The sequence below is a fragment of the Haliaeetus leucocephalus genome, unplaced genomic scaffold, assembly GCF_000737465.1.
Source record: "Haliaeetus leucocephalus isolate CR32 unplaced genomic scaffold, Haliaeetus_leucocephalus-4.0 Scaffold696, whole genome shotgun sequence".
NCBI lineage: Eukaryota > Metazoa > Chordata > Aves > Accipitriformes > Accipitridae > Haliaeetus > Haliaeetus leucocephalus.
In genome coordinates, this window is record NW_010973132.1 from 2,066,028 (window position 1) to 2,081,399 (window position 15,372).

The following is a 15,372-nucleotide window of genomic DNA, read 5'->3' on the forward strand; positions in this document are numbered from 1 at the left end:
TCTTTTGTTTGGAAAGAAGCAGAACCCATTCATCTAGAAAGTAATTTGATGGAAAAGAAAGAATACTACTTACCCCTTGTTATTGGGATAGAATATCCCTAATTCTTGTTAGTTTGAAGATTAAGGGTCCTTTACCTCTCCCTTTTGTTCCCTGAAGGGCTGATGTTTTAAATCTTCTATAAAGTTTAGTAGTTGTCTGTAGTAGTCTGGAAAGGATTGTATTTACTTGATCAACTTAATTTGAGTGATGCAATTTGCCATTCCCTTACTTCCTTATATGATTGGCAGATTGCACTCCCCGTTGCTGCTGATGCCAGTCTCCATGTATTTCATGGTTTTAATTGTTTTATTTGTAAAATAACTCTTGTAATGGGCTTGGAGCAGAACAGACAAAATTCACCGCAAGCCACTTCAGAGGCTTTAGGTGGTTAGCTGGTACTTGTACTACTACTAATGTTCACTGTGCTGCTTTTTGATTGAGAGTTCCAGGTTGTCTCAGTTAATTCTGATTAAGCAGTAACATAGAGTAGCAACAGCCATTCTGCAGGGAGAGGAGGGACTCTCTCTGTTAAATTTTAATACTGTATGCTATCTAAATTATTTTTATTGTTTTACAAATTTGACAGGTGGGAGTGCAGTAACTACCTGAAGTAAGCATTACACTCTTGTAAGATCTGCTTCATTGCCTGTAATGGTAAATGTTATCTTCTCTAAAATGAGCTCTGTCCTGAACCTGTACTGTAAGGTTGCTCTTAAGAGTTGTCACTATATGCATGTAAAGTTTGGATTTGCTGTATTTGGTTAAAAACTTCTTTGTTCTTAATGATGAAATACAGTTGTGTTTTGCAGTGACTTCTGCATTACATTTAAGGGCCTGTTGGTCTTTAACTGGGGTCTTGTGACTCAGCTCATTTTGTGCAAGCATCTTCCATCTCTGGTAAATGTTTTCCATTGTATAACTTCACTTTTGTGTTACTTTCTAAGTGACAGCCTTGTTGTTGCATCAGTCTAAGAACCATGACTGATATGGGACTATTCACTTTTGCCCTTTCAGTCTGGTTTCTGCACAGGGACTGTTTCTTGCTATATAGTTTACATCTATACTGTGTATAATAGTGCTAAATTGTCTTGCTTCATTTAGCTAAGTGTCTATCCCTAAAAGGAAAAGAAAGCTGTCAGTTACATTTTCTTTATATTATCTTTACAGTTGTAAAGAAGAAACTTTTAAAATAAAAACAAAGCTGAAATTCAGAAATATATGTTGTGCAGATAACTGGTAATATCATGTGAGTCACAAGCCCCCTTTTTTTCCTTAGATTATGTTTGCAGAAAAAAACCTCATCAGTTTATCTTGCTTGGGTCCCAGTTCATGATGAAGCATTAAATTAATGGTTCTTCATATTACATTATTTAGCATGAATTTAAACAAATATTGAGTATGTGCTAAACGATAGCTGGTAAATTTTTAAACTACATTTCTCTGATCTTGGAACTGAGAGGATCTCTGCTCTGTTGAGTCAAGCTGTGGTCCTTTGTGTCTGTTTGTCAAATGATGTGTTTTCTTGGCACTGACTATTGCCTGATGTACCTGCTGACACTCACAGCTGTACAGTGTTCTAAGTAAATTGTTTTAAGAAGCAAGCCACATAAAATAAATGCGTTATCTTCAGTAATTTGAGATGAACATTTACTGAGATATCAACTTAAACCAATGGGTACATTTTGATTAAATGATGCTTATAAACTTTTATTCCTGAAAGCTTCAGTGTTTGATCCCACAGGTTGTCCCAAATTCAAATTCTTCTTAATCTACAACTGATCAGTGAATATTTGGGTTTTTTCTTATTCTAGTGTAGAACCTCATCTCCTCTAACTAGGCATCTTGAGAGATGTGTTCTAGCTTTAGTGCAGCCAGGGCTAGTCTGGTGTGGGAGGGATGGATTCTCTATTTAAATGAAGACCAACCACTTGGAAAGCAAGTCTCAAGGTCAGGCCTTCTTATGTTAGCTAACCAGCAGCTGTCTTCTCTGGAATCTAAAGACAAAAACAACTAGAAAATGAAACAATTAAGGTGTCTGAACAGGCTACTGAAGTAACAATCATACTGTGAATCTTCTATAGGCTACCATAAAGGTTAGCAATCCATAACCGGTTTTGCAGTCCTTGTCAGGTGGTGTCATGCTGCTGTGTTACAGCCCTCCCCAAAACTGCTTTCAACAGCAACTGCAAGGAAAGTTGTGCCTCCCTGCAGGTTGCGACATGCCAACCACAGAAGGAATTTTTCGGAAATGTAGTTGCCAAAACAGTACACAATCCACATATATGAAACAGTTTTCTCAGGGGCTTACTACTTTTAGACAATCTATACAAGCAACAGAGCTTTCTGCTACCATCTAAAACAACCCTTGAAGCTTTTATCTGATAAATTGCCCATCTTGGTATGAGTGGAGTAACAATTTTTCTTTAGTTGCCTTCCAAGAAGTCAGAGGGTCTTGTGCCTGAAGTCTGCCAGAACAGCTGGACCCAAAGCAGATAGCCAGCAGCGTATGTTAGTTTAGCTCAAATTGTGAAGTTCTGACAAAGGTATGCCAAGTACAAACACCTCAGAAGTGGAGTGTATAGTTAGGTTGGTTAATTTGTCTTCTGAACAAATGACACATCCAGTTTTAGTGCATTCTCAGCCTGTGCTGCTTTATTGCTAAAAAAATTTGTATACAGGTGCAGAGTTTCCAAGTTCATTTTTAAACAATTCCTCTTTACAGTGTCAAAAGAATAAAATCTTATCTTGAAATCCTCAAAGATGCATAGATATAAAAGCAAGCTGCCTTTTGGAAAAACATCAGAATTTGCAGGGAGACATTCTTCCACTGTTACCATGTAAAAACATATGTGCAATGGGAGTACATAGATCCTAGTGACACCAATAATTTCCTCCGCTAATCCATGTGAGCATGCCATCAGAAGTTCAGCGTAAGAAGTATTTTCTAGCCTGTTTTTTAAGTACTAAGGTAATTTTTAATAATCTATAACTAATACTTCTCCTTTGCTGTTATATCATACTTTTCAAAAGGAGGATGTCTTCACTGACATCCTAAAGTAGCTTATTCCCCAGGTTTTATATTGAAGGCAATAAGCATTAACAAAGGATACAACTGATTACTCATCACACAAAAGAAAATATATTTAACAGGGTTTAAACCCATGTGAACTGTACTAAAGAATACCCACTAAGAATTAGGTGACATGATTAACCACTGGGCTAAACTTATTTTACAAGTTCCCTTTTTGCTTGAAGAAGTTGGCTCAAAGGATTTCATGTAGTCTAACTTCTGATAGCATAAAATAGTTATCTTCTCCTATAATATCTCTATCTTCATTTGGCAATTCTTGTATATCTAGAAAGAGCATTCATGAGAAAAATGCAACCCCATTCTAAACACAAATCACGGTGCCTTATGGATGGTTGGCTATGAACTATGAACAGGAGTTAACTTGACACACAATTTCTTCTGCCAAGATGCTTCCTCTTTCTATTTAAGAAAGAGGACTGAGCCTCTCTACATGGAGAAGTGTTCTGCACAAGTTAAGCCCACCTACAAAATTAAGCTAAGCTAGAAGTATGGAATTCTGCAGTAACAAGCTAGTATTCTACATGTTTGAATGTAAGTTTAAACTTGGAAAAGTATTAGTGACATAGGCTATGCCACATGTTCTATGTTATTTTCAAACTGCCAGCAGAAATTCACTGCATTATCCACTAAAAGACTTGGGAAAGATTACAGAGAACACACTAAAAGTTTACAGAAAGATGGCACCCAAATTCCCTTTTATTAAATAAGTGAAATAAAGAAAAAAGACCATTGCAACCTGTGTTGCAGAAGACAAAGACCTTCAGTGATCAAATCTCATTTTCTGTTTTTAAAAAATCTCTTTAAAGAACTTAAAAAATATACAAGATTACCAGTATTTTCAGGTTCATTCCTGCAGGTGCCATTATTGCTGGCTGGTACCAGTATGCTTCAGTACAGCTGCCTATGTGGCTAGAGAGTTACCTGAAAATACTGTCTATTAAAAAGCTATTCAACACCTGAAATATATGTACTGTGCTTATTAATTTCAGTCTTCTCCAAATAATTTCTCTCACCACACCCAAGCTTATTAGCTACTGTCTGGCAAATACTACACTCAATTTGAGTCTGTGGTTTCTGTTACTTGTTTTTTTTGTGTTGTTTTGTGTTTGTTGTTGTTTGTTGTTTTTTTTTTTCCATCAGTTGCTCCCCCCTGCACCTTGTAAGAAACTCTGCACCCTTTTCCTTGCTACAGCTGCAGCAGGTGAGAAACCTCATCTCGCCCCTAAACATGCTTAGTTCATGCCCTGCTTTTTACATGCTCAGGGCACTAATATGAACCAGACAAGAGGTTATAAAGGCGAGTTCTGCTGATTCTGGTTCCTGATTTACAGTTTTGGTGCCATGCTTCTGTCCCTATCTATACATTCTGCCCCTTTCTCTACAGAGGCAGCACATTCTCTAAAAAAACCAAAATTTGAGAATCAAAGCAGGAAGTTCAAGCTATTGGTATATTAATTCCTATTGCTTCATTATGTATAAATGCATATCTCAATTTACTGGTAATAACTACGTTACACTAGACATTTTGAATCATGCATAATTAGAATACTAGCTCTAAGATTTGGTTTGTGGGCCTGTGCCGCTTTCCTTCAGTTTCTCCATGCCTAAGGCATTACAAACTAGCCACCTTTTATTTGACCTGCAAACACACTCATTTGGAGGGGAAGCGGAGAGAAGCAGACAGGATTTACAAAGGACACACTAAACAGCAAGTTATAACAGTAAGTTACCTTTTATCTTTAACCTTAGATGCTGTAAAGCCTTAGGGAATCTGTCTATATTATAACCTGGTACATAGGTTCAGAGATAGAAACATGCTCTGCTTACATCATGAACACCAACACTTTTGCTAAAACTCTGGAGAAAGTGTAGAGGAGACTGAAAGGGAATAGACATCAGAATCCATGGTTAGTGTTCTGCACTGTTAAACGAGACACCCTGGTTCAACTTCTGGCTTTTGTGTGCCAGTCAAAGCGCTACGGGGGCAAAAAGCTGGATCATTCAGTAAAAGAAATCCAATGAAATCTAACCTGAACTGCCACTATGCAGCTCTGTACCTGAACAGCAAGCAGGATTATTATTTTTGGAGGAAGACCAGACAGTTTCTTAGGGATGCAGTAAGCAGTTATTTCTAAGATTGGTTATCCATCAGAAACTGTTCTTCTCTTCCATATTTTTCCCTTCTCTGCCCAAAAAACCACAGTGCCAGCTCCTAACAATGTAATCCTTCTATAAAGTGTCAGTGTTCTGAAGCTCAGTACAATTTCTTCTCACGTACTGTCAAGGTGTCTTTGCAAGACTTTGTTTTTTGTCCTAAATTTGACAATTATCCTCAGTTGCAGAAGATGCAATTCCTGAAGGTGCAATCCCAACACAAGTACTGGCTGGACCTTCTGCAGCAGCACTACTGGGTATGGAAACAGCATATACTTGTATCATCTGGGTTTAGTACTGCTAAAGGAGGCATGTCAGTACTGGTCACTACACCTTTGATATCCCACACTGAACGTGGTAGCATCTAACACTTCCACTTAGTTTTAGAAGCAGTGAAATCAAGGGGGTTGGAGCAAAAGTCATGCCATACTACAAGAGCTGAAAGGCAAAGGGATTCCTTTTGTTGCTGTGAATAGTAATTTCTAGTCTAGTAGCCCGTAGAACACAGATCATTATAAAAAGTCTGAGCTGGGAAGAATATGCAGATAGCTACATCAGTCTTGATTTCCTCCCCCGCTTCTCTGAATGAATAAACCCTTGAAGCCACAAATTTCATACTTCTGAAGTATGAACATGACTGTGTTTTCATTATTATTTCATTATTATGTAAATGTACTTGCTGACCACAGACCAGAATAAATTTACAATTTCTCTAATGTAATCAGATAACAATCAAATTAAAGTCCCCTATGGCCAGCTTCCAATTTTATCAATAATTCAATAGCTGGAATTTAAGCTGATTACAACCTTCCAGATCAATTAGCTTTTCATACACATATTACATATTAGCCAACTATTAATTTAGGCATCCTTATGCTTATCTTGGTTACTTTATACTGTAAAAATGCTCACAGCCCTCACAGTCCCATTATCAACTTATGAAGAGCCAAAGGGCTTCACCTCTGTAATTTTGAAATATTAGAAGCCACTGTTCAGCTGTAAGTTACAGTCCAAATTACTTCAGCTTTCTAGAAGAAATCCAGCCAGATAGATCTAAACCTCTGATGTAATAATTCTGTTCAGAATGCATTATTATCTGTTGGGCCATATTGTCTCTATACACTACATATCTGCATTGAAAACAGTGTAAACTACGGACTTTTTAGAACTCCTGTGGCTCTTTTATGTAACCCTTTGACAGCAAATACTTTGCTGGGTGCAGAGGCTACAGCCATAGATCAATAACCCTTTGCGTTACCAGAGGCTTCACACTACTCACCTCTGCGAAACTTCAGGTATCAAGAGAAATCAATTATGGTCTGAAACAAGAGTGTTTAGCAAGGCTAAAATTATTTTTTGCTGTAAAGTAACATTTTTAGAATTCTACAGTTGTGCTTGGGATGTACAAATGTTTTGAGTGTCAAGTGTTCTCTAATTTATTTATTTTGTATTTAAAGACCATCTCAGATTGGTCTTTTTAAACAAAGAAAACAAAAAGTACTTCCCACAACAGAAGCTTCTAACTTCAGAATCAGGTTCTCTTCACAGTCCAGTATTTGGAAGGGTTTAGTTTCTTCTCTGAGAAATAGAGCAAGTGCTAGACTACAAAAAAGAACAAAATATAGGGAAACTTCAGCTATCCTTTCAAAAAGAACTGTCTGCCCTTCCCCCAGCACTCGTTGACAGTGCTTCAGACATGTGACAAAGCTAGTTTTGTTTTGTTTTTTTTAATCAGCTTCATTAACTAAGTATTCAAGTGCCAAATTCCCTCCAATGAGAGGAACATAAGAGGAATTCACCTATCTTCTCAGGAAGAGACTCTTCATGCAACTCCCTGCAGCACAGAGCTCCACAAACTTATTTGGTTATTACCCACTTACTCTACTGTACAGTCTTGCTAATGCAAGTTATTTACTATCACATGCAAAACAGTTATTGCTACTAAAGTTCTATTTTCTTATTAAATCATCTTATGGCTTTGTTTGCATCAGGGATTCTTCCCCCTACATACTGTGCTATTTTGCATTCCAGTTTCAGAGGTATTTTTCAATTGATTCTCCCAAGCACTAAACTACTTTATTCAATGGTACAGCTACTTCCATTTAGAATTTAACCTAACTCTCAGCGCAGGTCCCTCAGAGCTCTGCTGTAAATGGCGCACCTGTCCAATTCTCTTGGAAATGTATTAGATGCAGAGGGTTGTTGGTTTGGGTTTGGCTTTTTTTCCCCGTGTTACATACAATAACTCTGCACAGATTACTGGTTTTGCACCAAAGTACATGCTTCTTGACTAATTACTTTAGAGATATATCGTATCAAAATTACAAACCCAAGCTACCCATTCCCTCCCTCCCTCTAACAGCCATTTACAGGCAGGTCTCAGGAAAAAACAATGCAGTATCCTCTCTAAGTTGAAAGAGAATTTTGTTCTTGTAAAAGAGATAAATGGGTGAAGAGCAACACTGGCACCAAATAAAAGACTTTTTCCTAGGAAATCAGAGGATGCCATCCACAGAGCATTGCACATCTCAGGAATCATACCAGTCTCTTATTTGACCAGTCCAAGCTGCCCATTGAACGCTAAATCATTTGGACTTCCCCTGTTCTAAACTTTCCTTCTGAAAGAAGCAGAGGGAGAGACAGAAATTATTAAAATTGAGCTTAGAGCTGGAAAGCAATACTGGAAGTTACCTAAAATACAGGATATTGAATTCTCAACAATACAGGGGTGGGGAATCTCTGATCCATAGGCTAGAGATAGCCTGCTGCACAGATACAGTCTGCAATGTTGTTTTTCAACAGCTCTTGACCTTATTATATTCTCTCTTACTATTATTAACATTAAGATGTATGTAAATGCAGGATCCACCAAAGGTGTTAAAAGATTCAATAGGACTTCAGCCAAAAAAGGTTCCCCATTCCTGCAATAATGGATAAGTCTTCTATGCACAATTGGCAGATAGCATTTTGCAACCTTTAACTTGTTATATAAGGAGGATAATGTTTAACTAGTTATAAAAATTATATAATCAGATCTGAAGAAAAAAATTACTTAATTAACAGATTTTGTTAATGATCTTAAGGTAGCAGAGATGTGTACAAAATGCACACAAACTCCTTAGCACATTCATACTTTTCTGAGTATATCACAGGATGGGTAATAATAAAATTGAAAATGCTGCACATGGAAGAAAACACCTTCAACAAAGACTAAATAGAAAAGAATCCCAGTGATGGAGATGAGAATTCTGAACACTTATGTACTCTAGCTTACTATTGCAGTTAGACAGACAGACTAAAAACAAAAAGTCAGCTATGATTCTATGAAGCCCATTAAGTGAATGCATTCTATTTCTAAAGATAGCGTTGCCATTGTCAAAGGGAGGATACTGCATGTTTAGACCATGTTTGTGACTTTTCTATTGTATCCTTTCTATTGTTAATTACATTATCATCACTGTTTATTAATAAATTTGTCACTCTGAAATTGTAAAAATACTACTAGGCTCATGCACTGATCCTAACATGGCACTACAGTTTGCTACAAAGCACTAATGCTTATGGAACTATACACATCTCAAAATGGAAGACATTGGTGATTTTGTTGTTTTCAAACAACTTGTAACATCATTTTGTCCACAAGTATTAAAATATATATATGTATATATATATGATCTATTGCACATGCCCCTTGTTTTTGTAATCTTTCACATGGGAAGATTTCCAACCAATGTAGAGAAAAAGTGGAGCAAGAAAAAGTAAGTAGGCTGAGGCAGCATTTCCTAACACAGCAGTTTTATAAAGGTGCTGGCTGGAAAGATACGGCAATGGGGGTCTTCTGGGCGTGCACTATTGGAGTATCACTTCTGTGAAGGCCATAGACCCTTAGCCCTGCTAAAAATGTTATGTTCTAAAATTAAACTTGAAACCTAATATTGTTACGTTGTCATGGATAGGAGTCAGGAAAACTCAGCAATTCTATTTTTTTGTTACAATGCAGGGTTACAAAATGTTGAGGGTTTTTCCTATGGAAAAAGAAATCAAAGAGCTTAAAGTGTCTACTCTCCAGTCAAACAAATTCTTAGTTTTTGTACATGTCCACACAAAAAACCCCCACCTTCCTCTCTCCCAAGTATTTTGTCATCAAGCTATGCAAGAAACAACTGCTAGCTCTAACGTCAGAAGGCTAAGTATGGGCAGAGGGAAGAAAAGGAAATTCCCAGATCTAAAATCAGATGTTTCTTATACCAGACACCTCCCAACCACTTATAATCCTACAATATTGACAGTATTTTCCATCACTTAGGGATGGATCCTGCTTCTACAGACATCTACGTTAAATCCCATTGGTTTCAACATAAGGAGGCCCTAAAAGGAAGTGTGCTTTTCTAGGTGCCTCCAATGCCAGAAAATTCAGACCATATTCAGCAAAAAAATCCTATGTTCTTAAAACTGGTGGTTGCCTCATCAAGATCAATGTAACTCTTATCACACAGCTCATCACAATGTTACACACAACTTTAGTGCACCTCTCTGCTTATTACAGTTGGCATTATTTTGATACGCAGTGTCTTGCCCACCACTCCTCAGTTTACGTGTCTGATCTTTTCTTTATGGAAACAAAAAATGGGTAAAGCTGTCATTAAATCTTATTGTTACAATGCAAGTCTAAACACAGACTTAACTCAACTCTACTCTGAAGATTAGGATCAACAACAACACTTGTCCTTACTCTGCTATGGAACTTGGTCCCATAAAATGTCCCCACATTTTAAATACCAGAATGCTGCACTTGCAATCTATCATTAAGATTTCAGGATTTCAACTGTTGGCTTTTTCAGCCATTTTCAGGCTGTCTGGCTCTCTCCAGCAGTTTTCTAAAAGGAAAAAATTAAAAAACAAGAAATCTAAACCACCCCCCTCCCAACCATGCTATTATCTACCAAAACCTATTAACAGAACCTATATACCTTTATTTGATCCAGATTTGAAAATATTATTTTAAGCTAGTAAGTCACATTTTCTAAATCACAAGCTTGGAATAAGGTGCACTAAGAAGAGCTCCAGATTTGAAGTGGAATAGAATATATATCCCAGTTCTGGGGGTTTTTTTGCCAAGAAATCTTACTTGCCATATACGATACCATAGCAGGGAGCATGTGAACAATATACGCTCCCATCTCAGAATGACAGAAAACATCCTATATAATCCATACAATCACAAATGATGGAGACAAAGAATCTTATGTAAACATAAGAACAACAGATTGCGCCTTAGTTTGGGAAGGAATAAGAGGAACTAGAAAAAGGCCCATCCTAAGTATTTCTGCTCTCTCTCAACTCATCCCTCTTACGTGGCTAACAGTCCATTCTCTTGGGCCTATTTCTACCTAGATGATGGAAACATACAGATTATCTCAGTTCTCAGTCACAGAAGAATGAAAAAGCTGATTCCATCAGCACTATGAAAAGCTGAAGCTGTGCCAAGGAAGCTAAGGGGATAAACTGCAACTTTATACCTCTGGTCTCTTCCATCCCACCAGAAGTTAATTTCTGTAATAAAGAAAGAAGTTCTGCCCCAACTCTTCTACCATAGAATGTTTTTGTTCCTTTTGCTGCTAAAGATCCATAAAAAGCCATAGGGAGGGAATGATTTAACATAAACCTAATCATTATCCTGTTACCCCAGAGGTCTTTAAAGCTTCATTTTTCTTTGCTAAAAATGAAATGGTGCAGAGTAATTTCTCCTTCTGGTGAAAGCTCTTCATATCCAGCACTTACATAGGTTTACACATGCAAATATACATTTTGATCACAGACTGGGACGATGCATTTACATACTATAGACAAGGTGATTCTGCATTTGTTCCTGTGCATTAGCTGCTTTTGTGAGTTGACATCAAGACATCTATCTACAAAGTCAAGCCTGGGTCCTGAACTAGAAAATACCTGTATGGGATGTCCCCAGTCGTTTGGTAAGTTTCTTCCTCATGTCAGAGCAGAAAACATGTTCTGGTTTTCCTGCCGCAACTCCTCACACATGTCAAAACAGTCTGACATACCAATGCATGCAGACACTTTATCTGCTAGGAATTCCAATATGACACAGTGAAGTACTTAACCTTCCTAAAATGAAGAAGGAGGTATCAGTGAAGAACACCAGCTTCCACTTGCATCTGATTACAAAGTATTTCTCATTTTAAAACAGAATGCAGAAAGCTGGATGAAGAGCTGGCACAGAATACATTTCTTCAGGGAAACAAATGCTGATTTCTGTTACTCTGCTTTCGAGTCTTGATAAAATAGTGGGGTACTTCTGTGGGAGAAGCTGTCTGGTGAATCAAATGTTGGGTGAAATGGTTGAAAGAGGAACTGGAGAGATCTTTGTTCATTCAGCTCCATGAAGTGAAGGACAGGTTTTTGCTTGCTAGAAGAGGAACATACCCATCTCACAGCCTATGAGCAAGCAACAGGATCACCACCTTCTTGAATGTCAGGAGAGGATCTGGAATCCCAAAATAAAAAAACAGGAGAGGTAGTTTAGGAATCAGAATAAAATACATTCAACATTAAAATGCCCGCTGGTTCATTACTTTAAAAGTCTGACTCCAATGGACAAAACTAGCTGGCTTCACGAACTGCAATAATCCCTTGCTCTGTAACATTTTATATCTAACTGTTGGTGTCCATAAGCTGGCTATGGAAATACTACAGAAATGCTGAACTATATGCTTACTCAGAAGCAATGTATCAAAAAATATACCAGTGTTAATTAGCTATGGGGCTTCTTAACTGTGGGGCTCCAATATATAGCATAGCAACGCTGAGGTAGCACCAGAAGGCACGCTGCACACAGAGAGAGTGTATTCTGCCGTAGCCAATCACAATTCAAAGAGAGACCATAAACTATCACCTAATTAACTATGAAACTGTCAGTGCTGTAGAGGAAAAAAGCACTTATGACAGCTGTAAAATCACACAGATTAGGTACTTACTTTTACTCATTTCTCCCCACTTATCCACAGTGTAGACATACTTCAATAACTTATCTTGTCAGTGATCTCCTGGCCTTTCATCAGTGACAGTCACCTGGCATCACCTAGTCACAGTAGCTGTTAAGACATGATTCTTCGGCTTTAAGTTTGATGCCAGCCTGCACTGGAAGGTAACATGGGTGCACTCCTGCATAGCTAGTGCCAGAAATATTTATTATCATTCTCCGGAACTACAACAGAGATGTGAAAGAGAATTTTTTTTCTTTGGTTTCTCTTTCTCACATACAAGAACATGAGGATACACTGTATTTTCTAATCCTTTCCTCTCTTTTCTGTCTGTATTTCTCATCTCATTCTAATTACCTTAACCCTTTAGTTGATCAAGTTCAGAAATAATCTTCCAGTGACAATTTTCAACTCCTATGTTAGAAGTAGCGAGTAGATCATGAAAATGGAAATACAGCACTTGTCACCATCACTTTCTCTCTGAGGCACTCAAGTATTTCAGCTGATCATGAGCTTGACCATCCATGCTCACACTGTTGGGAAAGTCTTATTCTTGTTATGAAGACGGGGAAAAACAGACCTGGAGAGCTGCAACAAAACATGCCAAAGGTTTGTGGCAAAACAGAGAACAGAATATAACACTCTGTTGACTACCAGAATATCTTTATTTCATTCACTGGGGGGGTGGTGGTGGTGGTGGAAATCAAAACTCCAGAAGTTGATTGTCATCCTTAGGAATTTTGAATGTACTTTTTTGTATTTGATAAATGAAATTTGGTTATGTTATAGTTCTTCCAATCCTACTGTTTAACAAATACAACTTTTAAGATAACTACTCCAAGTTAATACAATTACACAATTAGTGCCCCTTAGCAGAGCAAAATGACATCATGGGACAGGAATTTTATAACTTTAAAAGCATTCATTCCTGTGAGAATATATCGTTAAATCAAAGTTTCTTTCAAGCAAAGCCCAAGGTGAAAGCTGACACTGTGGCAACATTCCAGTTCTCTGAAAGTATCCTACAAAAAATTAGAATCTCAATGACTGATTTCTTTGGACAGAAAAAGAAAAGAAAAAAAAAAGAGATAAGAAAAAGCCTAATCAACCAACAAACTTGACAAGTTTAGTACCTGATATCTAGTACCTAAATAACCTTATGGCTTTACTCACTGTTATTTTTGATCAATCCACATTCCCCTCAGTGAGCCTAGAGAGAAAGAGATGAACAAAAGAAATTAAATTTGCATCTAGGAAGCTATTCAGATCATACGTGATTATCTGCACAAGACACAAAAGATTAGCTGTACCTTACAGGGACTAGTTAACACTTTTAGACATTCTACATAAAACAGGCTAATGTTACTTTTTCAAATGATCACACCTACCCCCTTTCCTTTACTTTATGGGAAAGGACGACCAAGTGAATTGGGCGCAAGTTTCCATACCCAGGACAGGCAAACTTTAACTAAGAACAGGCTGGGGAAGAGAAGCATACACCCAAAACATGCCTGAAAGGCTTTTGTTCAGAAACCATTCTGCTTCCTGGAGTAAAACCATGTGTTATTCACTCCACAGAATGTAGTTTACACAGTACTTAATTCCCTTTTCCCCTGGAATTTGTTGGTTTCTACTTTACTGAGAACAGTCTATAGCCCATGCTCGACAGACTACACCTGGAGCATTAAGTATACACCACTACGCAAATGACTTTTTAATTGTTCATATTTTGAAGACAAACAACCTTGTTATGGTAAGCTATCATCAAGAGACACACGTTTCAGTTTCATAGGAACTGAGATGGACACAATTTCAGTCTCCAGTAAGGCAAGAAACTCTTTCATGTTAATAACAAAACACTGTAGCAAGGAAGCATAACGCCTGTTCTCAAGGACACTGAGCTGACAATCTGACTGGAAGAACAATGGACTGCTATAAGCAGAACTATCTCATCACACAGAACTTAAATTATTAAAAACTCCCAGTATCCTCACCAAAGTATTACTAGCTTCCACCCTCCTGCACAACACAGCATTTCTTCAAGCACCAGGGACCTGCACCTTCAGAAAATCCACAGTTATCAAATAATCCCTAACCCTATATTTCAGGGTAATTATTCCATTCTCATGTTGTCAGTTCTGACCCTTCCTACATCAAGAACCTGCCAAGCACTACGTGACTTTGAGAGATCAACGAACCAACAGCTAATGATTCACAAAACAATTCATTTGATAAGGAACAGTTATCAGGAACTCTCTCAAACTTATTTGTCATAATAGAAACAATTCCCAATGCCAATCTTTGGAAAGTTGGATTTTCTTTCACTTACTCTAAACTACACATTAAAGTAAGTCTTATTATAAAAAAGAAGCAGGTGACACTTAAAGCAACTCATACAAAGGGATGGTTCATCCAATACTGAAATTCAGCTGTCATTAACCAATTTTTTTTATTTTAACAAGTTTACTGACTTTGGATGCCCCAGTTTTTAACCACTCTGCTTGATACGTTTTCTATCTGACTTTCATAGATTATGTGGGAGCAGAGTTCACACTAGTACCAACAGAACTTGCAAATGCAACTGGATATGAATCAAGGCTATTGAAAATTAGCAGGCACTGAAACTGGTGGTGACAATATCAACTCTACAGTTAAAATCTAGTGGAAATTATGAAGAAAAGAAAAAAAAAAAGACTATTTTTCTTGTTTCATACCTTACTTACTGAACATACAATCAATTGATCTGGAACAAGAAATATTTGTGAAAACTCAACATTATATGTATTAATGTTTTTCTGTTAAAAATTCAGAAAATATTATTTTTATTAATTTTTGACCTATTGCCCATTCATATTTTTTTTGCTCTACTGTAACTAAAGGTTATTTTCCATGAACTTTAAATCTCACATTCAGAGAGACAACGTCTTGGATACAGGCAACTTCAGGAATTTCAAAGCCAAAAAGAGATGAAGAACTATATCATAAATAAATTTACCAGCAAAATTGCATATTTGTCTTTTCACATAGATCAACATGCCCTATTACCAATGTGGGGGGGGGGGGGGGAGAGGGAGGAAGGGGGTTCT

General features: G+C 37.4%; 1 long non-coding RNA gene across 2 annotated transcripts in view; it reads right to left on the reverse strand.

Annotated features, from left to right (window-relative positions):
- Nucleotides 1-6,726: 6,726 nt before the first annotated feature.
- Nucleotides 6,727-15,372, reverse strand: part of LOC104839666 — an 11,991-nt gene continuing 3,345 nt past the window's right edge. Inside the window, exons 2-5 of one of the 2 annotated variants that reach the window (XR_775179.1) lie at nt 13,460-13,496; nt 12,644-12,874; nt 12,281-12,475; nt 6,727-11,790 (exon numbers count right to left, since the gene is read on the reverse strand). This is a non-coding gene — a long non-coding RNA (uncharacterized LOC104839666). Of the gene's footprint in view, nt 11,791-12,280; nt 12,875-13,459; nt 13,497-15,372 lie in introns of both variants that reach the window. The other variant, XR_775178.1, reaches the window with a different exon arrangement.